Below are 23,834 nucleotides of genomic sequence, written 5' to 3'. Positions count from 1 at the left end.
TTCTGAGAGCTGGCACTGTGGGTTTCTCCCACATAAAGACTAGGCAGCTCTTTGGTGGAGCTGCAGAAAGGCGGCAGGAGCAGAAACAGCTGGGATCTTTCAGCTGCCGAAATGGCCTCCTAACCTTGGAAAACACCTTCCTTTGTGCCCGTTGAACAGGTCAGTGTTGTCCATTTGGGTGGCTCTAAGTCTCCATTCTCTCACAGCTGGTTTATGTGGGTTTGGATCCACTGAAGTCAGTGGAGTCACACCAGGCTCAAATCACAGTGAATGGAGTGAACTATGGCATGAGGATTGGAGTGAAGAAATCAACGTCACTTGCCCGCTACAGTGACGAGTAAGAAGAAAAAAAGATGTCCTGGGACTGGAGAAGTCTCAGCTGGTGCATAGATGATGCATTGTGGAAGTGAATTGGGAAGAATGTGTGTGAGTAGCTACCGAAATGTCACATAAGTTGAGAGCTACTTGAAGATATCACTCTTGATCTGTGGGGACAAAAAAATTCCATGCAGCCATTTTCAATATTAATCTATGCTAAATGCCACATTGATAGTTGGAATCCCTGCATAAGTAGATCAATAAATGGATCAATAAAGTAGAGCAGAGTGGAGGGAGTAATTTTAAGCAGTAGGAGCAGCTCTGAAGCAAGCCAAGAGCTCATCAGCTTTGTGTGTTATCATTTCTGCTTCGAAGACGTGCTGGACACCTCACCACTTCTATTAAACTCTTCTCTTAAGTCTCTCCTCTTTGCTGACATCTCTCTGTTCTTCAGGTGTTTCTGCCTCAGCCACTCATGCTTTCCTGAGAAGCAGATACTTCTCCTTTGTCACAGAATGGCTGTGATGGGGGTGGAGAGAGACAAAAAGGAAACATATTGTCTCCCCTCTAGCCTTGGGATGGTTTGTGCTTCTTTGCCTCACTCTTGTCACCCTTAGGACAAGACTCAGAATGAGTTACTGAGAGGCGGTGACCTCAACATAAGCCCCTGCCTGCTCTGGCAGAGGGGTTGAGATAGGTACAAAACATGCAGAAGCAACAGGGCTCTGGCATGCTTTCTCTTCACGATGTGATCGGTCGCTTTCGGGCCGTCGGAGTGCCATGTTATAAATCCATGATATAGACCACCGGTGGGGGGGAGGAGAGAGGTTAGTTTATAGCGCAGATTGCTCAGCGTGGTGACAGTCTGCATCCACACTGGTCAGGGAAATGCTGCTTGGAAACATGAAGCCATGATAGCCCTCCTGCTATTGCGTGGGTTAGTTACAGCCTGGCTTTATGAGCATACCAGGGTGGAGAGGGCCCTGGGAGCTTTCCTTCTTTTTGCACAGAGCCATGCATGATTAAATTCCTCGTGGCCAGGCACAGCTGGGATTCTTGCGCTCCCACAGGGTGGCAATCCCCCCTATACAGAAGACCAGCACAAGCCCTACACATTTAAGCCCTATTTCAAAACCTTAAATGGGATTTACATGGCACACGCCGAGGTGAATTTGACACACACAGTGCATTGGGCTGAAAGATTCTAGCATCAAACAGCAGAACTAGAATCATGCCCTGGGGAGTGGGAAAAGGTGGATCGGATTCAGGGACTGGGGCTCTGGTCTCCTCATCACCAGTGCCAAACATAGGCTCAAAGCCATAATCTAACCTGGTATATTATATGATCCATTATATTATACTTTTGCTAGATTATGTCCTCTCCCACCCCCTCCCTAGAATGTCCATGACCATATACAACTCTAAATAATCCATTCTGGTCTTTACAGGGGTCCTTCCACTAGTCATGATTAGGCAGTTCCTATGCAATGAAAAAACCTTTAATTACTGTGGTTCCTTTACGATTGTAGGACGTACACATTTGAACCCCGAAGGGTTTTCTCCAGAGAATAACCTTTATTTGCTTGATTATGTCTGTTCAGTTAGTTCTTTCTAATTACTATTTTCTTCCTATTAGATCCTAATTATATACAGTATTTTCATTATAAAGTGTAATGTTTCCCAGAGAACCATGTCAATTACACAGGCGATATTACCAGAGGTCTCATTTACTTCATTAAACCAGAGAGTAGCAGCCTCTTGTCTGATTAAAACTGTGGATGGAGTTACGGACTCAGTTATGTCCTTGCCCTACAGTGTATATATTACAGCTGATCAGAGTGTGATAAAAAAATATGCTCCATGAATATTTTTGTGGATAAAAATACCTACTTCAGTTTGCTGATATTTATCAAGTTCTGTTATTCCGCCACTGTGACTATTTAGGCAGGGAAATTGTTTGTAAATATCCAGAAGTTTTAAGAATTTTAGCATGAATCGAAATTTGGAATAGCTCATGTAATCAGAGATTGAAAAATGTTGATAATATTCATAAATTGAAGAGAGTCTTCAGAAGATCCATGAGAATGATTAAAGGCTCAGAAAACATGATTTACAGTGAAAGACTCAAGAAGTTAAATCTATTTAGTTAATCAAGAATGGCTGTTTTTCTAAAAGATACGCTCTACTTCAAACAGGAATGAATTCAAAGAAGTCCTATGGCCTGTGTTATGCAGGAGGTCAGACTAGATGATCATGATGGTCCTTTCTGTCTTTACAAGCTATGAATAAATCTGAGAAATAATTATTTACTTTAGACAGGACTAGTGTAAGAGAGCACAAGGTAAAAGGATTGCACATAATGAAGGGAATACGGAGGGCAGCTTGGAACATCTATACCCCTGTCTCAGTAATTCAGGAACTATGGGGCATTCAATGAAACAAAAAGATGGCAAATTGAGCACTGAGATAAAAAGGAATATTTTTTCACCCGACACACAATGAGCCTGTGCTACTCATTACCAAAAGAGTAGTCCCATTTAAGTCAATTAAAATATTTATGTGCTTAAAATTAAGCGTATGCTTAAGCACTGTGTTGGATAAAGCCTTGGTGCTCAGCACTTTGTTGGACTTAGCTCTTCACCTCTCTGTGTTTCAATTGCCCCCTCTGTAAAATGGGGATAATAGAACCCCAGCTACTTGGGTCATTAGTCTTAACAGTTTAATTAATTAAAACTCAAACACTTTTGAGATTGGGTCCCTTGAGTCAATGAGAAATATCATCCCTGCAAAGGCTGCAGATAACAATATGAAATCGTAATTCAGTAGCAGCCTGTGAAACTCCTGCATAACTCAGCCTCCAATCACATAAGCTCCTAGCACACGCTTGGCGCTTTATAAATAATGAATAATACAATTGCTGGCACAGTGACTTTTGATAATAGCTGTATTTTTTAAAAACTGACAGAGCTGAACTGGTTACCCGGCATGCCCAGTATTGACCAGGGCATTGCAAACTTTCTATGATAGCATCCAGAAGCAAAGGGAAACTTGGCAGACTGGGAAGATGGCATTTTCCTGTATTTTTTCACTTGCTGTTGCTGAATCATTTGGTTAGCCCATGAGTCCTGTTCCTAATCCTGGAGACGAGCTAGAACCCGGGTGTAAGGTCTCCAAAGGAGCTTATTATTTCGGCTGCTGGAACCTGCAGTTCTCCCTGCTTCTCTAGTGCCCAAGTGAACTGATACACCATGTGCTAGCTAGGATCACCATACAGGGTCTCCCTAAATCCTGATTGGAATTTAACAGCCATGGAATGGAGTGATGACTGCACTAGATTATGAGTAAACATCTTCAGTTTTTCTTTTAGTGTCCCATCCTGTTGGCCTTTTCCTTTTCTCCACGTGATATTTCAGTGTCTGCCTCTTAGAGCAGAGATATCTCATCAGCTGACATCTTGCTGGACCCATCTGGTCATGTTAGTTTCCATCCCATGCTTCTTTGGGGATCCTTCAGTATTTCAGGTGGGGCCTGGATTGAGGATGAATCCAGACCTAGCATAACATGATGATGCCGGAGATAACATTGGAGACATGAGAAGCTTCAAAATTTCTGCCCTCACCACATGGTGACACAACCCTGAGGTTTCAGGGGCCCAATGTCAAAGGAACATGCCTGTCTATGAACTGTGTGTGAGAGAGAACAGCAGGATCTACATACCCCTTTCCAGGGATGACAGAAAGGCCTCGATCATGAAGGCATTGTGTTCTAATTGGAGCTGGAATTTCTACTACTCTCTGCAGTGCCTCTAGTCTGTCTTTTCCTTTCCAGACTAATATAAAAACAGGAATCATACACTATAGCTTTGAACTGCCTAAAATGGCTCTTCCCACCTACACCTGGCAATTCACCAGGAGGAAAAGTATTAAGAACACAGTGTCTCCAGAAGAGGATCTCTTCCTCTGGGCAGGCATGGCTCAGAGATGGGGATACTTCAAATACTTGAAAGCGGTCTTTAAATACTTGAAATGCTGCCATGAAAACAATGGAGAAAAATTGTTCTCTCTTGCCACAGAGAGCAGGACAAGAGGCCATGGGTTCAAACCACAGCATAGCAGATTTAGATTAAATCTCTGGGAAAACTTCCCAACTGTAAGAACAGCAGGAAAATGGAACAGACGTCTAGGGAGGTTGTGGAAGCTCCTTCACTGGAGGTTTTCAAAAGGAGGCTGGAGAGCTGTCTGCCATGGATGGTGTAGACACAACTCCTGCATCTTGGTAGGGGGCTAGACTATATGACCCTTACGGTCTCATCTAACCCTATGGTTCTATGATTTTACTCTAATATAGGTGTGGAGGACACACATGCCACCTTACTCACTGTGTTTTCAGGGGTCTGGCACACTGGCAGCCAGAATCATGTCATAATGTTTCCTTCTGGAGGAGCTCATTACATTGGTTTTCGGGGGTTTTATGGAACATTACATTGCTGTAATGCGAGCATTAAGTATGGATGACCATGAGGAACGCTAATGGCTTTATGGCCATTTCTGCATTATCTCAATGTAATCTACTGATAAGGGAGAGCCACAGACCCAAGCAGGACAGGAGCCAGATAAAACAAAGGTAAGAACAAGTACACTTTTTCAGAGTGAAGAAAGCCAGTGTTGCTGCTGATGGGAATGAACAGTTGTTCCACATAATCCTGGCTGCAATAAAACCTCTGTCTCCCTCATTCCCAGATGTCAATACAGAATTGCTGAGCAGTGCCTGGCACATAACCAGGTATCCTTATATTTCAAGGCTTAATCTTGCTTAATTGTCCTGTTACCTTTTCATTTAAGTTGCAAAGCTTTTTCATCTGGCATTTAGCTATGCCTGTTCACCTCTGTGCCCAAAGAGACACCCAGATAGCCTCCAAACATTGGTAGATATTCTGCTGATGTAAAATTAGCTGAAATGGTGAATGGAGATATCAAGGAATATATGGATGGCCAGATGGAGAGATATCTAGCACTCTCTCTATGCTTATTTGAGCCTAGAGGGAGGGAGCTGATGGATGGACGGATTGAGAGATTCCGAAAGGACAGATGGAAATTAGAGCAGGTCAGAAAGCCGAATTTCTGTTCCACAGGAAATCATGATATTTCAAAATTTGTTTCCATTCTGAATTAGAAAAAAAAGACAAAATATTGAAATTTTCCACAAAACAAAAATGCTAAATAATTCTGATTTGGAAACGCTGAAATATTTTGTTTCAATGATGTTGATTCCTTTCATTTTGAAAGTGGCTAAACTTTTTGTTAATGTCAAAACATTATGATAGAATATTAAAAATAATATCGACATATAGTGACATTAATTTGTTAATATGATAGAAAAGTCAAAACAAAATTGCTCAAAACAATAAAGTTGAAACTAAATGTTTTGAGTTACATCAAAACTGACAAATTCCTGTGAAATGTTTTGATTTAGATGAAATTGTATTTTCCAGTGGAAAATCTGTTCTGTTGAAAAAAAAACAACTGGCTCTAATGGCAATGCAGAATGAAGGGAGTATGAAGAGATGGGATAAGAAATTGACGGCTGGATTGAAAGGTTGGTTTAATACAGAGAGTATATGGCAGCTGGAGGCCATCAGGGTAGGTGCACTGAGGTGTAGAATCCTGGCTCCCTTGCACAGCGGGTGGCAAAACTCTCGTTGACTTCAATGGGCAGCTGGGATTTTCCCAGACTTTGAAATATCTAACAGAAAACCAGGGGTCATCTCAGGCCGTTCCAGTGTGGTGGTGGTCAAGGGGAAGCTTTCAGAGCACCTGTAGCCTGTGTTATTACCCGGAGTCTGAACTAATCTTCATGAGTATATTCGTCCATCCGCTCAGTGTTAGCAGAGAGGCCAAGTCAGGTGTCATCTGTAAGGATTGCTGAACATGATGGAAACGCTCTTTGTGAGTTGCATGCAACGTGCTGGGACCATGAGAGTGGTTTGGCTGGCTTTACGCAGAGGAGCACTGATGAGCTTGTCCTGCTTTAGCAGGCAAGCTGCTCAATGATCAGGGAACGGGACAATATATGTGGATTTTTCCATGTTGTTCTATCACTAGTAAAGTCTCTAACCTGGGGACATATCTCACTTTGATTCCAGGGCAGGGCAAAGGCACAGGTAGGAATCATTGTCTGCATGTGAGGAAGTAAAGTAAGACAGACTTCTGCCAAGACACCCTGGCTTCAGGCTCCTCTGCTGCTGTCCCCATGGCTTCCCTTCTGAACAAACAGCTGTCTAGACACACAAAAGGCTGCACAGCCGGAGAAGATAGGACGTTAATGCTGGAGGATTTGGGAATATGAAAGGAGAGGGGTGGAGCCAGAGAGCTGAACCAGGGGCTGAGGGAGGGTGGTCTGAGGGAGAGTGAGTGGGGCACTGACCTGGATATGAAGCCTTAGTAAACCGAAATTGTCAGAGCCAAGGGCATTCGCCTCTCTTTGATAATTGCCTCTTGCTTCCTGCAGGAATTGAATTGACCTCTGAGCCCTCCACCATCAGTACTGAAGAGTGAGATACTGAACGATGGGAGTGGGAAAGGCTTGAATCCTGGGTGAGGAGAAGTCTTAAAAGGAGACCTCAGAACAACCTGGAAAGGTGGGCCAGGCAGCCACATCCCAGGCTAAAATCTCCATCCCTAGCGATAGCCCCAGTACACGGCAGTTCCCTTGGTACCCTAAGTTCCAGTGTAGCCTGTGCAGTTATGACAACGATAAGCCAAAGGGATAGGAATAGGTCTCCCCAGAGTGGGAGTGTTGCTGCCATTACTGTATCCCCCTGGGCTCTCAAAACGGTAATTCTGATAATACTGGGCTTGATACTGGGACTAAATTTCAGAGTGCTAATTGGGGAAACTAAATCAGTAATACAATCAATAGATCAGGCAACACCTGCTTAATTTCATAGGCATCGCCAGCAATCTTCCTTGAACCCTTACAGCTTCGATAGCTGCCTAGATCGTCCAGGAAGGATGACATATGTATGCACAAAGTCCACCCCCTGCCACTGAATATTGTCCTGTCATGTGAGCTTGTTCTGCTCTCACATGCTGATAGAGTCTGCGAGCTGAGCCGCTTGAATATCCTGTGTGATGTAACAGTTCTGCAGCAAGACCTTGTTGCATATTCTAATTCTCCCGCTCTGTGATTTAGTGCTGCAGCTAATGCTTCTGATGTCAGCCCGAGTGAGATAGTAGGGTTTAAAAATTCATAGCTGACCTTTCACTGACACGTTTAGCTTCTGTCAGGCAAGCGCTACATGATGGGTGAAGGGGTAGGGAGTGGGGAGGGTTTTCATTGTGAAATACCTTTACCTTAAAACGAGAGGGTGTGGGGGTAGACGGGAAAAAAAAAATTGTACTTCAATTCCGGCCTGGAAAAAAGAGAGATGAGAATCAAAATGAAGTAGAGGGAGAGATGCCTCAAAAGTAGAAGACAGCTTATGAAAAATATATACCTTCACCAAAGGCAGATGGAATACAAATTGGATCCTCTTTCTTTTTTTTTTAAAAAAAATGCTTTTAAAACAGAGGTTTTAAGGGGAGAGAGAGAGAGAAGGGGGAATATGTCTCTTAAATTGTTCAGAACATTTCTGCGGCCTGCAGAGCTGGGATTGTTTATTAGAAGATAAGATAGTGAAAAATGTATTTTGCAGAAAGAAAATAGTAAAGCTGGTTTCCTGGCAGATAAGAAGCCAAATTTCTATTTTATGCTCAATTGAATGAGTCGGTTACATTATCTGGGAGGCAGCAGTGAAATAACACCCTTAGGAAATGAGACTGGGAGGACATGCTGGTTCAGAGGAGGCAGCTGCAGGCCCTTCACCTGAAGACCTGGCCAACCCTGCCCTAGGGCTACAGAAGAGGTAAGGCTGAAGTGTTTTCTCCCTTTTTTGCCAATTAAGCAGATGATAAGAGTCCCAGCTGGCCACCTGATGTAAAACCGGAGTAGGGTAGAATTTGTCCCTGTCCATTCATCCTTTCACCTGCCATAGGACATTAGCACTTTACCAGCAACACTCCTGTTCAATATTTAATGATAAATCCCTTCCTCCTGTCAACACAAAAACATCACAAACTTTACCAGCCTGAGGCTAAAATGAGTGAAGGCTAGTTGAATTGAGATAGCTGGGTACATGGTGGGAAGAGACAGTGTCCATGGCTCCAGTGTGGCATTGTTAGGCTTGCAGCAAAGCAAGCATGATTGTCTTGCTTTCTCTGCAGTAGTACACCTTTAAATTCCTAGGCGCTTGATGTCTGGAAAGGCAGCTACCCTCTTGTGACACAGACTTGATGTGGCATGTTGGAGGACAGACACATGTGCTCAGCATTGACAGCTTTTGTGATTTCATTGCGAGTTTCACAATAATTCATGGTTTTTTCACCTTAAAGCCCCAGCTCCTGGAATCAAGTGATTATGAAAGAATTTCAGCTTTTCATTGTTGTTTTTAAAAAAGTACTTTTCTAGCTCTCCTCATTGCAGAGAAGAACCTGAGAATGGGAAGTGAGTTCCCCCTAAAGGCTCTGAAACCAGAAGGCATATAAAAAAGTGTTTATTTAAAAAAACCTCATTATTTTTAAGTCAGTCTCATGATTTTTTGGGGCTTGACTCATGCTTATTGAATGCTGAAGGATAGCAATACTACACACTTTGTGCTCTGGTAGACACTTGCTTTTTGTTTCCCTGGATGTAAACAAAATGTCATTCATGCTGAAAATTGATGGCTATTCCCTTCAAATGGGAAAACAAATGGAAAAGCATGTGGCTCATTAGTACCAATGTTCTCACTGCACTATAGAGATCAGCTTAATATAAGGATGCCTTGATAAGTCCATTTTTATTTACTCAGCTATTTCATCCCATGACACGGTTAATGATTTGAACAGGTCTCTCCACCATGAGCAAATGAACAGGAAACCCACTGTATGAAACACAGATCAACTCTTGGTCTATACATATATGCTCTCCATCACCATATTCCCTGAGCACCGAAGAGATGCTACATTCAAATTAGAGTTAATGTGTAAGTTTAGATGGTAACCATAAAGTTCAGAGTACACAAATCCAAACTCCTGAGTTAAGGATCTTGGAGCAGGAGGTTCTTGTGGGCTGACAAGGTGATGTGATGATGCTTGTGGGTAGGTTCCAGGGACTGGTAATGGGTCATAGGTTCAAATACAACCCTCGTGTAGAATGTGCGAATGGTGTTTCAGTCTTCACATAGACTAATGAGTTTATCCTCATTAGTGAGGTAGCAAAGTAGAATTATCATCCCCTTTTTACAGATGGGAAAACCAAGGCACAGAGAAATGCAAACCCCTTGCTAATAACAACTGTTGGTTAGAGGTGCAGCTGAGCTGGTGCAGCATGTGTTTTAACTCGGAGTGTAGACTAGGATGGACAAAACAGACAAAAGGTGGGAGGAGAGGTGACTTGCTCAAGGTCACAGAGCAGGTCTGTGATAGAATTGGAAATACAGCCCAATCCACTCACTACCAGTCGAGTGCCCTGCACACTAAATCACACTGCTCACTGGACGGGGGTAAAAACTTTCCCCCCTAATGTTTTTCTCTCAGAAAATCCTGATTCAACCAAATTGAAATGTCCTGCGGGAACATAGCAATTTTGTCCAACTCTGAAAATGATTAAAATGAATTGTTTTGATCAAGTGGAAATATTTCATTTTGACTTTTATGTTACTATAACTGTAACAGTCAAAACAATTGGACTTTTTATTATATAAATTTTAACATATAAGCTGAGTCAATCAAGTCAAAACTAAATATTTTGACCTTAACAAAATGAACTGTTTCAATAACATCAAAATAAAATGTCATTTCGATTTCCTGAATGAAAATTTGGATTGGTCCTTCATTAACCTTTATCAAGGGCATTATAATGTGGCTCTCCAACTGAAGTTTGGCTCAGTCCACCAGGTTAGCAGTAGCTCTGGTCAGAATCCAGAATTCCCTTTCTATGGGAAATTTCAAAAATTTATTTTGAATCAGAATTGTGAAAAAAAAAATCAAAATTTTGGAATTTTCCATGGAATGGAAATTCCAGGTTCCATGAACTGAGCCACACTTCTGTTGGACAGCCACATTATAACACCCTTAATATTGATTAGTGATGGACTTTGCAGCTGCTCTAACTGCTGCTTCATCATTGTTAAAGAGCTTCAAATAAATATTTACCCTGTCTTCACGCCAGCATACTAACAAAATTGTAAAGTTTTGATCCCTGCTGGCTGAGTTGTCAGTAAAGCCTCCTAAGTGAGGTGAATATTTAGAGAATGGAGGTCCTCTAGGAAGTGGAGAAATTGAAAATTGTAGAAACGACTTGCATCTTGCACCCTGCTGCGGAGGAGAAAGCACTACACGGTCTAACAAGTCAGTGAATTGTGCAGCTAGTCTCACTGACCCTCAGAAAGACACTGAGGGGAGGGAGTTGAGGAGATCAGGAGGCTGGAAGTCTGCTACAAAGACTCTAAGCTATTTGGGGGCAGGAACTGTGTTTTTGTTCTGTTTTTGTACAGCGCCTGGCGCAATGAATCCTGTTACATTACCGGGATTCCCAGATGCTACAGCAATTCAAATGACAAATAATAGTGGTGCTGGGCTGTAAAGGTTTTCATCACTGGTTCAAATGGGTCGGTAGAAGAGCTGGTAGAATATTACAAAAAGTTATTTACAAATACTTTTGGGAATAGTATTATAGTATTTATAGTATTAATTATACTATAAATATACTATATATATATATTATATATAAATATATATATATATATATATATAATTATACTATAAATATATATAAATATATAAATTATACTATAAATGCCATGAGGCACCACAGCAGCCCTGGGAGACATAGAAATTAATATTAACCAAACTTGAAATGAATTTTGACTTCTGTACAAAAATTCAATTTTGTGGAAACCACCTTTTTCACCAGAAACACATTTGGTTGGAAAATTCCCGCTCAGCTCTAATTGCAACAAACACTTTTGGGTGTCTCTCTCAGCAGAGAGGGCAAACACTGAATGGATCATGATGACAGAACACCCATCTCAGTTGTACCTTCAGTCAAGGGTTGAGGCATGTTGCTGGAGTGTGAGGTAGCTTGCCTTGCAGTTACCTATGCTGTACCAGTTTTGTGAAGAAACAGGACTTCACTATCTTGGCCTGTCAGCCCTGGCTTTCGGCACTGGTAAATTCACTTTAAAAAGCCCCTGACAATAAAGAAAGGCTTTTTCTTGTGTCTCCAGCATGGAAGGAGAGAAAACAAACAAGACAGCCCTACCCCCCTGTAGATTGTGTTATAAAAATCATCTTCATCACCATCATCATCAAAGACTGTGAGAGCTTGATCCTGAGACCTTTCCAAACAGCAATAAAAGCTTAGCTATGGGACTAAAGGGAATGAATCCCACTACACTATCTCTCTCTCTCTCTCTCTCTCTCTCTCTCTCTCTCTCTCTCTCTGACTTTCTTACATTGCTTTTTCTTTTCTTCAGATTCCTCTTTGTCCCTTGATAGATCTTTGGGAGTCCTTTTCCCTTATGTGGCTAAGAGTCATGGTCAGCTGTGCAGAATGGAAGTGACCTCTGCTTTGGAAATGATCCATACCACGCTTTAAAGTTGCCCTCGGGTGCAGTTATTGATTTGTATAACACACCCACTTCACCCCCTTGTGGCTGAGTAGGTTGTTTCTACATTCCTTACAACCTGGGAATCAAGACTAGGTGTCCTGGGTGGCAAAGCTGCCCAACACTTCAATGTCGTTCTGAGCAAAGAGGTGAAAATCATCCCAGATTGCCTATTCGGAGCATTATTACCAGCTGTTCTGTAGGCCCAGGCAGCCAGGAGTTCATCTCAGGGCTTGTTTATGAGTGTTTTTACACTGCTGTGTTCAGGTGCACACCAGGGCTCACTTTCTGAGGTGAGTTACAGCAGAGCTGTAATGCTGAAGTGACTGAATTTGCCCAGGTGCGGCTGAGATCAGAATCTGGCCCAAGGACTTTGACTCCATTATATCACATGAAGAGGTGCAGCTGCACCTGGGCCCTGTTGCATCTTCCTTTAGAGCATTTAAAACAGACGCAGGTTTCATACAGGCAAGCAGGTTGTGGGAGCCAGAGACAACAGACAGCTATTGTCTTGTGTAAAGCTGGGAAACAAAGTCTCCAAAGCACGCAGGTGCTATAGGAGGTAACTAGCAACTGAGAGTAAGTCTGGGTTTTTTCCCCATTACATTTTTTGTTTTGCTAATCAGTAAAAGACACATTGTTTCTCCAGGCCTGTGGGGAACCGAGGTAGAAGCCGCATCTCCAGCCCCCATCCCTGCAACGACTATACTGGATATGAGCTAAAAGATCTTTCCAAGAGATAAACACATCTGGCAGACTAATAACTACAAGACAACACTGCAGAGAGAGAGAAAAAGTGTAATTCAGTCAGAGGCTGAGACACAGACATCTGCTAGGAAGCATTTCAAGGCTCTCTCTCTCACACTCACATGACCATCTTTTCTAATATTTCTCTCTCTCTCTTACTCACTTTGTGAAAACACTACCCTGAAAGGAGAGTTTATTACATACACATAGACAGAAAAAATGAATGTTTCAGTCTGTGAACTCTCACCTCTTTTGACATTAATGTGTGTGACGAATGTGCTGGCTAACGCCTGGACATAAACGCACTGCATTTAGCCACCATATCACACTATTCTCCACTGCTAAGAGTGAAGAAGGGACTTGGAAACCCCAGCAATTTTGCCTTTTTTTGTGTTTGAACAGCACCTTGCATTTTGTGGGCCGCACCTGAAAAAATGCTAATCATCCTGTAGGCAGATGCTCCATTTCAACAGCATCCAGAAGCAGGAGCCTGAATATTCTTTGTCATGACTGTCCACGTTTGGGCTCTGAGCCTGCAAGATGATCTGCTTGAGTGCATCCCTTCAGCTCTCCAGAACCCTATGGGACTTGAATCCTACTCCACATAGTTTCTCCTGTGCAGGTGAGATTGTAGGTTCTGGGTAAGCCGGTCACATTGGAGCCAGAGGAATAGTATTTGCCAAATAATTTATTCAGTTAATTTCATAATATTTTGATAAAATTATTTACCAATCTCCCTCCCCATTACTTATCCAGAGCTGGCTAGATGATTTGCAAATACATTCACTGGATCAGCATCACACCATTTTGGAAACAACATACTCTGGAAGTAATTATGCCATACAAAATGCCCTTGATTGTAAAGAAGAGGGTGAGAAGTCTCTGGAAGAGCTGCAGTAGGGCTGCTGGCTCCCAATCAGTAATTCCATGATTCTATTGGGAAAACGTGGATGTTTCAGGGGGAAAAAATTCCTTTCCTTGTGCCTCTGCAACCTGGGATCTGTAGGGCCCTGGCATTGATGTTTTTCATGGACACAATCAAGTTTGTACTGGGTTCAAGATTGAAAACCCTACAAGGAAAACTGAGGTGCTAGAGGGAAATCAACTCCAGTTATTAACATTTTTATTAATATCGGCCCCAACTTGTTCAATACATAGCTGCCTCAGGTGTGTGAATGAACATTCTGCCCAGATCCCTTCCAACAAAACTGAAGGGAGGGCATTATCCATCTGGATTAGCTAACTGGGAGTGATGACTAATCAAAGGACAATTCTGAGCTGGGATCTTGGACAAGGCAATGCGAACTTCCTAGGCTTACTACAGCTGCCATCAGATAAATTAAGATGTGCATGCTTCGCCAGGGTGAAATTCACCTCTCTATCAAAGGCCAGTACTAGACCTATCTTGTTCAATCCCATGCCAGGTCTATTTGGAAGGCTTCAGTGGATCCATCTGTCTCTTTGTGCTTTTTGGAGGGCGGGGGGGCGGAATACATTCCTGAACAATGTATTAGATCTTTTCCAGGTCCTGATGTCAGCAGTTAAGGTATACAGTTTAGATAAATGTTATTTCAGGGAATGGGCCTAAAGGAACCTGATTCAAGTTCTTTTGGTAATCTGGTAGCCTTCTCCCATGTAGATAGAGAATCATAGAATCATAGACTATTAGGGTTGGAAGAGACCTCAGGAGGTCAACTAGTCCAATTCCCTGCTCAAAGCAGGACCAACACCAACTAAATCATCCTAGCCAAGGCTTTATCAAGCCAGGCCTTAAAAACCTCTAAGGATGGAGATTCCACCACCTCCTTAGGTGTTTAGATCTATTGAGACATTACACTGAACATTAGATCTGTGGATACATTAGTCCTGCTTGACATGGAATGTAGAGCGTGTCCCAAATGGTCTTTGTAAGAACCTGAACCTTTCCCATTTCAAAAAGGCCCAGACATTTTAATGACGTTGCTTCCACCCAATTTTGGGGGTGCACAGTCTTATCTGGACAAAGAGTGAATATTGACTGGGGTAAAAGGAGTGGTTCCTTTGATGACTGTCACCCAGCCCTACTAGAGCTGCAGCTGTAGCAGGACACTCACTAGTTAGCTGTATCTGGGTCCCAGCCCACTGTGCCCATGTGTTTTTGAGCTTCCTTTGGTCTGAGTAGGCTGCAGCACTCTCTCTTTTCTTGGCCTTTCTGGCACACTTCCTGGGTGCAGGCTTTCTGTCAGTTACCCCTTCATGGAAGTGGGACCTCGTGGCCTAGCTGCCCAAGGCCCCCAGGACCTGCAAGAATTTCTCCTGTCTCTCCCTGTAGGTTTTGTCTCAATATGGAGGCAAAAGATAACAGCGAAGGCAACCAAAGCCTGCATTCAAAATGGAGTATGCAGGCTGACACAGATACACGTAGGGAGTTCTCAAAATCTAACAGAATGTATAAGTGCTGCATAGACTCCCCAAATCATCACCTCAGCATTTCAATATCTTCTCCTAGGCTTGGACAGCCGTCCCTATAGGGATATGGGATTCTAGCACCTCTTGCCTTGATCTAATCGTATTGGCTCCAATCTTTTCTACTGCTGCAATATTGCATACATTTGGCTTGTTACCATCCAGTGCATTTCAGCTGGCCTATGAAACCACCAGAGACAGCTCTAAGGACCACAAGTCCAGTAAGGTAGGGAGACATGACACTGCCAGGGCCCTGCAGTCTGAAGGCATGATTCAAAGTCTACTGAAGTAAATGGCAGGCTTCTCACTGTCTTCACTGGGTTTTGGATCAGGCCTCAATGTTGTGGCTTTTCTTAACAAGCAGTGGTTTCTTTCTCCCAAACAAAATCATCCATCAGCTTTTCAGAAAAAAAAAAAAGTGTATAAACTGGGTTGGTAGTGAAATAGGAATTAATGAGAAAAAGATATAACTGACTGGGACTGGGACAACTTTAATGGTGTTAATGCATCCCATCCAACTTCTGTGTAAAGCAGATTACTTATCAAGGTCATTGCGTATTTGTTTTAGCATAGGGGCATAGTTGGCTTTATATAAATGGCTGGGTTTAGGGGGGAAATTAATATCTAAGTATTTAAAACCTTTCTTAGAAATATGAAAAGGGCATGTTCTTTCCAGGTACTCAAATGATTCTTTAGAATTAGCAGATGATTTAGTGACATTAACCTTGAAAGGCTACAAATCTATCTAGCCAATGTAAAACGAATGGAACTGATTTTTCTGGATTGGCGAGGTATAAAATTACATCTTCAGTGCATAATAGCTGAGACTCTCTCATTGATGATTAACCGCATTTATTAACAGCAGGTTATAATCCCAAGATGTTATTTGTAGAGTGACTGAGATGTAATATAGTGCTTTCCAAAGAGATCACATCATGAAATGCACCAAAGGTCATCATGCAGCTCTGTGGAAATGAAGATGTAATTCTTGGAAGCACTCCTAGTCTGTGCTATGCAAGTTCTTACAGTGCACCCAGCAAAGTGGTATCTAAGAACCTTCCCGTAGTGCATTAAGCAATGTGCCTAACATCTGTCCCAGGGATCAGGCCCGAACATTGTGGCTGTTTTTATATGGAGTGGTTTTTTTTCACCCAAACATCTGTCCTATTCGCCATTGTGTCCAATGCTAAACATTTTTGACTGGTTTAGTCCTGGAAAAGTTGGTTTTTGACTCTAGCAATTGCATGTAAATTGAGACTCAGGCCTTGTCTAGTCTGTGAAAAATGTAGCTGCAACTGACACAACCTTCCAGACTAGAAAGGCAAAGCTCTTATGAGCCATGATTTGGAGCTGTTTGAGACCAGGGTAAGCTATAGTGGTTTAAATTGTGACTTTGCCTGTGTATGTGAGGGGTTAGACTGGCTTAGCTACACTGTGCTGGAGCAGGGAATCTCCACTGTAGGCATGCATGCCTCAAACTTGGTAAAGATCACCAAAAGTTTCCACAGTGAAATCTGGGAAGCTGGTGATGAATGAATGTCCAGAAAGTCAGTGGAGTGCATATGGGGTGTTAATTTAGTCTCCAGGGCATATCTGTGTTATGCAATATAAATAAGAAATATCCTGACTGTGGGATTTGGTACATTAGAGAACTAGTAATAGGCTATAGAGGTTTTCCCGTCTAGGTTGTTGGTTCAAATCCAGCCCACACTGGTAGTGACTTAGAGGCCAAACAGGAGGGCTTGTTTGGGGGTCTGTCTAAATGAAAAAAGTGTGGTGGAGTCCACACCATAAAAACCACAAAAATACCGGTACCACAGATGCACCACAAAACCAGTTATATACCTGAGATAGAATCATAGAATATCAGGGTTGGAAGGGACCCCAGAAGGTCATCTAGTCCAACCCCCTGCTCGAAGCAGGACCAATTCCCAGTTAAATCATCCCAGCCAGGGCTTTGTCAAGCCTGACCTTAACAACCTCTAAGGAAGGAGATTCTACCACCTCCCTAGGTAACGCATTCCAGTGTTTCACCACCCTCTTAGTGAAAAAGTTTTTCCTAATATCCAATCTAAACCTCCCCCACTGCAACTTGAGACCATTACTCCTCGTTCTGTCATCTGCTACCATTGAGAACAGTCTAGAGCCATCCTCTTTGGAACCCCCTTTCAGGTAGTTGAAAGCAGCTATCAAATCCCCCCTCATTCTTCTCTTCTGCAGGCTAAACAATCCCAGCTCCCTCAGCCTCTCCTCATAACTCATGTGTTCCAGACCCCTAATCATTTTTGTTGCCCTTCGCTGGACTCTCTCCAATTTATCCACATCCTTCTTGTAGTGTGGGGCCCAAAACTGGACACAGTACTCCAGATGAGGCCTCACCAATGTCGAATAGAGGGGAACGATCACGTCCCTCGATCTGCTCGCTATGCCCCTACTTATACATCCCAAAATGCCATTGGCCTTCTTGGCAACAAGGGCACACTGCTGACTCATATCCAGCTTCTCGTCCACTGTCACCCCTAGGTCCTTTTCCGCAGAACTGCTGCCTAGCCATTCGGTCCCTAGTTTGTAGCTGTGCATTGGGTTCTTCCGTCCTAAGTGCAGGACCCTGCATTTATCCTTATTGAACCTCATCAGATTTCTTTTGGCCCAATCCTCCAATTTGTCTAGGTCCTTCTGTATCCTATCCCTCCCCTCCAGCGTATCTACCACTCCTCCCAGTTTAGTATCATCCGCAAATTTGCTGAGAGTGCAATCCACACCATCCTCCAGATCATTTATGAAGATATTGAACAAAACCGGCCCCAGGACCGACCCTTGGGGCACTCCACTTGATACCGGCTGCCAACTAGACATGGAGCCATTGATCACTACCCATTGAGCCCGACAATCTAGCCAGCTTTCTACCCACCTTATAGTGCATATAGTGTATAGATACATTGATGATACATTGGACAGACTGCCTAAACTCCCTCATAGATTTCCACCACAACTTTAACAACCAACACCCATCCATCAGACCCTCTCTAGAACATTCCCAGACCTGCATCAACTTCCTGGACACCACACTCAGCTTCAGCAATGGAATCCTACAAACAACTATATACAAGAAACACACAAATAACCACACTTATCTTCACAGATCTAGTAAGCACTCCTCACTCACCAAGAAATTTGTTGTCCGGCCAGGCACTCGGATATCACAGAATTTGCTCCAAAGAGAAAGTCTGGGATACACACCTTAAGACACTTAAAACCACCTTCACCAAACAAGGACAATCCACCAGAGAAGTAGATCACTTCATGGAACAGGCCACCCAAATACCCCGAGAGATCCCTCTGATGGCACACCCCTATTTGTTACTTACCACCCCACACTGGAGCCCAGATGGAGTATCATTAAACAATTACAACCTGTACTCGATGGAGACCCCTCCTTTCCTAACCCCCTTCTTCTGGTCTTCAAATAACTCCCCAGCCTTGCCAGGCTCATCATCTCAAGCAATCTCCCCATACACCAAGATCCACCAACTCAAAGTAGCACCAGCCCCTGCCATAACATCAGACACAAAACCTGCAGACACATCTCCACTGCTACAATTATCAATACCTCCCACAACACACTTTTCAAAATCCTTGGGTGTTCCACATGCCTATCACAACATGTTGTGTACTTCACCCAGTGTACTAAATGCCCCAATAACAACTAGCAGGTGAAACCAGACAATCACTATGTTCCTGAATTAACTCACACAGAAAAATGATAAAGGACAAAAATATTATATCACCCATGGGCAAACACTTTTCACAAAACAATCACTCTGTCTCTGACCTCTAAGTCCTCACTGTCAAAGGAAACCTGCACAACACCTTCAAAAAACAAGCCTGGGAACTTAAATTCATATTTCTTCTAGACACCAAAAATCATGGACTTAATAAAGACACTGGACATATGGCTCATTACAACAAACTGTAAGTAACCCACTAACCCTCCTCTGTCCTAAGATTGGAGAGTTGTAAACTTTCCACTTCCCCTTGAATGATCTCTTGCAACGTGTTAATTCCTTATTTAGTCCACCTTGTATTTAACTGTGACATTCTGAATACCTTCCCCAGACATGAAAAAGAGCTCTGTGTAAGCTCGAAAGCTTGTCTCTTTCACCAACAGAAGTTGATCCAATAAAAGAGATTACCTCATCTACCTTGCCTCGCTAATATCTTGGAACCAGCATGGCTACAACATGGCAAAGAACTGCTAATGACATACCTGACAATCTCATCAAGAAGTCCAGGGACTGGATGAGCACGCAGACTCAGCCATCATCTCGGCACTCAAGCACTGGCCCAAATCCTACTGAAGTCAATAGACAGACTCTCACTGACTCCTTTGAAAAATCCAGGTACTTATTTTGATGCCTTAATGGGAGCTCAGCTCTTGAAAATCTGACCCAAAATGTGGAGGCTCAGCATTTTTAGAGTCTTTAAAGTCTGTGTGCCTCAGTAAAAGGAGAATAATAATATCTAATTCTAAGGAGTGTTGTGTGGGGAAGTTAGGCTTTACAAACTACTATGAAATACTACATATTATTAATATGAATATAATTTAGATCCTGGAAATAGATTATATACCTATCCCCCTACAAAGAGAGCTATGATACCCATAGGGAGCTAGTTACTGCGGAATAGAGCCACTGAATAGGATAGGGGGAGGAGTTCTATGCACTGTAAAAGACAGGCAGTGAATTTCTTCTGGGAAGGCGACTGTTGGGGGGGAAACTGGAAAGCCTCAAGACATGAGCTCTGAGTCTGCTTCTTCCTGGAACCCACCTCTGCCCATTGTAGAAGTGCTGGTGTTTTACGTGCCATACAAATGTACCATCACATTTCCTTAAATGCCTTGGAAATGTGGAGCACTGTGTCACTCGGCAGCACTGCTCAACCCACACAGACAATGGTCGGGTCATTGCCGCACCGGATGCAGGAAAAATCTGTCAGTTCTGATCTAAACAGTGCAGCATCAGATCTCACGCTCAGCAGGGTTGGGGTTTTTTTTTGAGATGCAGCAGGCTACCCATTGGCATAGGGAAGAGCTGCAGAGTCAGTGAGGATTTGATTTTTACTACTAGGTCCCGCTAAAGGATGTACCCTGACTGTATCTATCCTATCTAGGTACTGATAGGGCACCTGTTACCATAGAGTCTGAGCACCTCCCAGCCTTCGATACCCCTGTGACGGAGGGCATGCTATCACCCCCATTTTACAGGTGGGGAACAGATGCACAAAGAGACAAAGTGACTTTCCCAAGGTCACAGAGAAAATCTGTGACAGAGCAGGGAACTGAGTCCAGGTTTCCTGAGAACCTGGCTAGCATGCTAACCATGGGATCATCTTTTGTATCCTTCACTTCCATTGTACTGACCCCCACACTCCAATTGGAGAAATTCACTGGGCCCTCACCAATTTCCATGTTGCTTTTCCCTCCCAGTTGCCCAATGTAGTTCAAATTTAGCAATGGTCAAAACTTAACATAATTCAGAGTCTGAGTGTCGCTGATATAAGCACATTAAAATTCACAGTTATCTGAACTACCCCCGAATTATCTGAGCCTCTTGGGTCTGCAGCTACTCTTGGCTCTGGGGAGGGGAGGATGGCTAGCTCACAACACCTATCTTTGCATGATAACAGTGCCCCTCTCCAATTAATGGGAAGGGCTGATGAAATAAGGGATCTGGTACCTGAAGGCAATATGCAGAAGCCCTGCTTCCAGTTGAGGACGGCCTTATATTTGCAAGTATCTAAAAGAGGAAATGGCTTTAATTGTTCATTGCAGCCGCATTGCACTAGAAATCTCTCCCTTTACTAAGCAGTGGAATTTTTCCTCCCCTTCGGCACACCAGAGATGCTGTTTTGCCCATCTCCCCATGGTAGAAAAGCATGGGGATAAACTGCACTACTGAAAGGAACGCTGTGTTCTTCAGAACCATTCCTTCCCCCTCTCTTGACTTACTGACCCAGCACAATTGAGTCCAGTTGGTGGGAAGAGTAAATTGCAACATTACTCTGTCCCAGTGCTCGGGAAGGGGCTGCTGGAGAGGTCGCATAAAGACGGAGGTGCCTCCATGACTATGGGAGAGTTAAAGCACCAGTAAAGTAAGTGTGTGTGTGTGTGTGTGTGTGTGTGTGTGTGTAATTTTTCATTCAGAGCCTTCCCACACCAAAGCAAGCAGACCTATCTACCCCTTCCCGAGCACCCTCTTTGCTCTGTTTTATACATTCCCTCTCAGAGGAAGCTGGATTTGTTCATGCACATCCCTGGAGATCCAGATGACTCATTAGCCTACATTAGTTCATTGCAAGCAGCCTGTTTCTCAGGTGGCTCCATTCCCTCATAATATCAAAAGCATTCACAGGAGTGTCTTGTTGCCGGAGATAGTAATTTTTAGCCCAGCCCTGCCAGATCCTAAATGGCATCGTGGCTATTTGTCCGATTCTGCTGTTATAAGGGTGTTGGTCACTGTGCTAATTAGCGCTGTGGATTGGGGTGGAGAGGAAGGATTCAGTTCTGCTTGTGGGTCATTAGAAGGAATAGAATAAAAATTTTGCTTCCCAGAGCAGCGCCTCTCAATATGGAAAGCAACGCATGAATTAGCCCATGCCCACTTGAGACAAGCTTGCCTGAGCTCACTTGAGACTTGGCCCTGGGTTTTGTGGAAAGGTGACAAATCCGAGCAGCTGTGGCCTAATTAATCTTCATGTTTGTAATAGAACATTAATACAAGTGAGGTTCGCTTGGTAACGAGTTTTGAGATGAAAGTTTTGCAGAGCTCTTATGGGCAATAGAAGTAGGGAGGTCAAGCTCTCTGACTGGCTGTCCAAATTCACTCAGTGTCCAGCCCTTTTAAAAGAGTGTGTGGTTGTTTTCTCACCTAAAGGGCAACCTGGTTTGTTGAATAGACGCCCAGTATTTATTTATACAGTATGTATTTATTTATACAGTATCCCAGTGCAGGAAGGTAGCTTGGAATTTGGAATGGACTGAGGGATAGCCCTCTCATTGACTTCCTCTCTCTTCTCAGCATGCACTGAGGGTGGCAGTCTCAAGGGGACATAGGCACCTGACTGCCGCTTTGGTTGCCCAAGTCCAATATTTAGGTGCCACTGGCATTCACAAAACCCCTGGTCATCTGCTGCTGTAATCTCATAGGCACTTAAATTTCCACTGTTAAAGTCCCCAAGGTGTTAGCAGCTGGGCATGCGCTGAGCTGCCTGGGTCCTGACACCACCCTGGCAGCTTGCCTCCTAAACCCCAGTGGAATTCACAAACTAGGCTTTCCCCACCTAACTGCCTTAGGGGGCTGAGCTGGTAGGTCTGCTCTGAGTATGCCTAAACCCACACAAAGGGTATCAGAGGAGGCAGTGCCCCCTCTATAACCCTTAGGCCAGTGGTTAGAGCATTCACTCAGGATGTGGGAGATGCAGGTTTGAATCCCTCTCAGCCTGATGAAGAGTAGGGACTTGAACTTTGGGGACTCCCACCTCCCAGGAGAGTCTTGACCTAAGCCAGCAAGGGGGTTACAGGAATGTTTTAATTCTGGTAGGTACGTTCAGGTTCACCAAAGAGTGTCATGTGAGGTCTTAAATGAAAGCAAGGATCACACTGGTCACTACTATTGGTGTGAAATGTATGTACAGATATTATAAAAGGAGCTATATATGTATACTGAAAATTTGCTCTTAGAGTCTGTATCAAGGGATGAGTCACGAGCAGGCGTGAAAAACACAGGTGTTCTGTTGCACAAGAGATGTTTATTCACCTCTCTCTCTGTAGGAGGTAAATTAAGCATTGTAAGCTAACACAATGGATGCCCATTTACAAAAGAAATCAAAGAAGAGATCTGAAAAGTCAACAGGGAAGCAGCACACAGGAAAAAATAAGCTGTGGGTGGTGATCCTGTCTCTGAGTATAGACAAAGAACTTTCGTGAGTACAATAAAAGATAAGGAAAACACCCTCTTATCCTGAAACTAGGAAGTAAACGAGCAGTGTGTTTACATTCATGAAAATGAGATCTGAGTCAGCCTTGGCTGAAAACACCCCAGAGGACTTTGGGGGTGAGATAAACTTCTTAAGAGAGGAGGTTAGCCTGTTTGTTAAGTTTAGTCTCTAGAAAGCATGATATGACTTATTTTTTATTTGTTTCCAATATCCTTACTCACTATCGCTTGAATCTTGAATCTTTGGTAATAAACTAATCCTTGTTTCCACTATAAAGATATCTAAGTGATATTGCTGGTGATATTCAGCAAGGGGCTAAGCCTGATCTGAAACACACAAGCTGGTGTGTACAGTGTTTCTTTGGGGACAACGGACCTGGTATTTCTGTGAATGTTCAGTGGACAAGGGGCTGGGCACTATGGGGGAATGTGTCAATGGGACTCAGGGACTGGGGTGCACAAATTGTTAATCCTGCAAAACAAAGTAAGGGCTGGCATAGCCGAGAGGAGGGTGCTGGCAGCACCAGGGAGCTGACACCCCGTTAAGCAAAAACAAATCTCCCTCTTGTTGGAGGCAGGGGGCTAACATGGTGACTCCCAGTCCTGGGTACCCCAAGAACCACCACAAAATACCGTCGCCAATG

The sequence above is a fragment of the Caretta caretta genome, chromosome 16 (assembly GCF_965140235.1).
Source record: "Caretta caretta isolate rCarCar2 chromosome 16, rCarCar1.hap1, whole genome shotgun sequence".
NCBI lineage: Eukaryota > Metazoa > Chordata > Testudines > Cheloniidae > Caretta > Caretta caretta.
Note: the sequence above shows the minus strand (reverse complement) of the source record.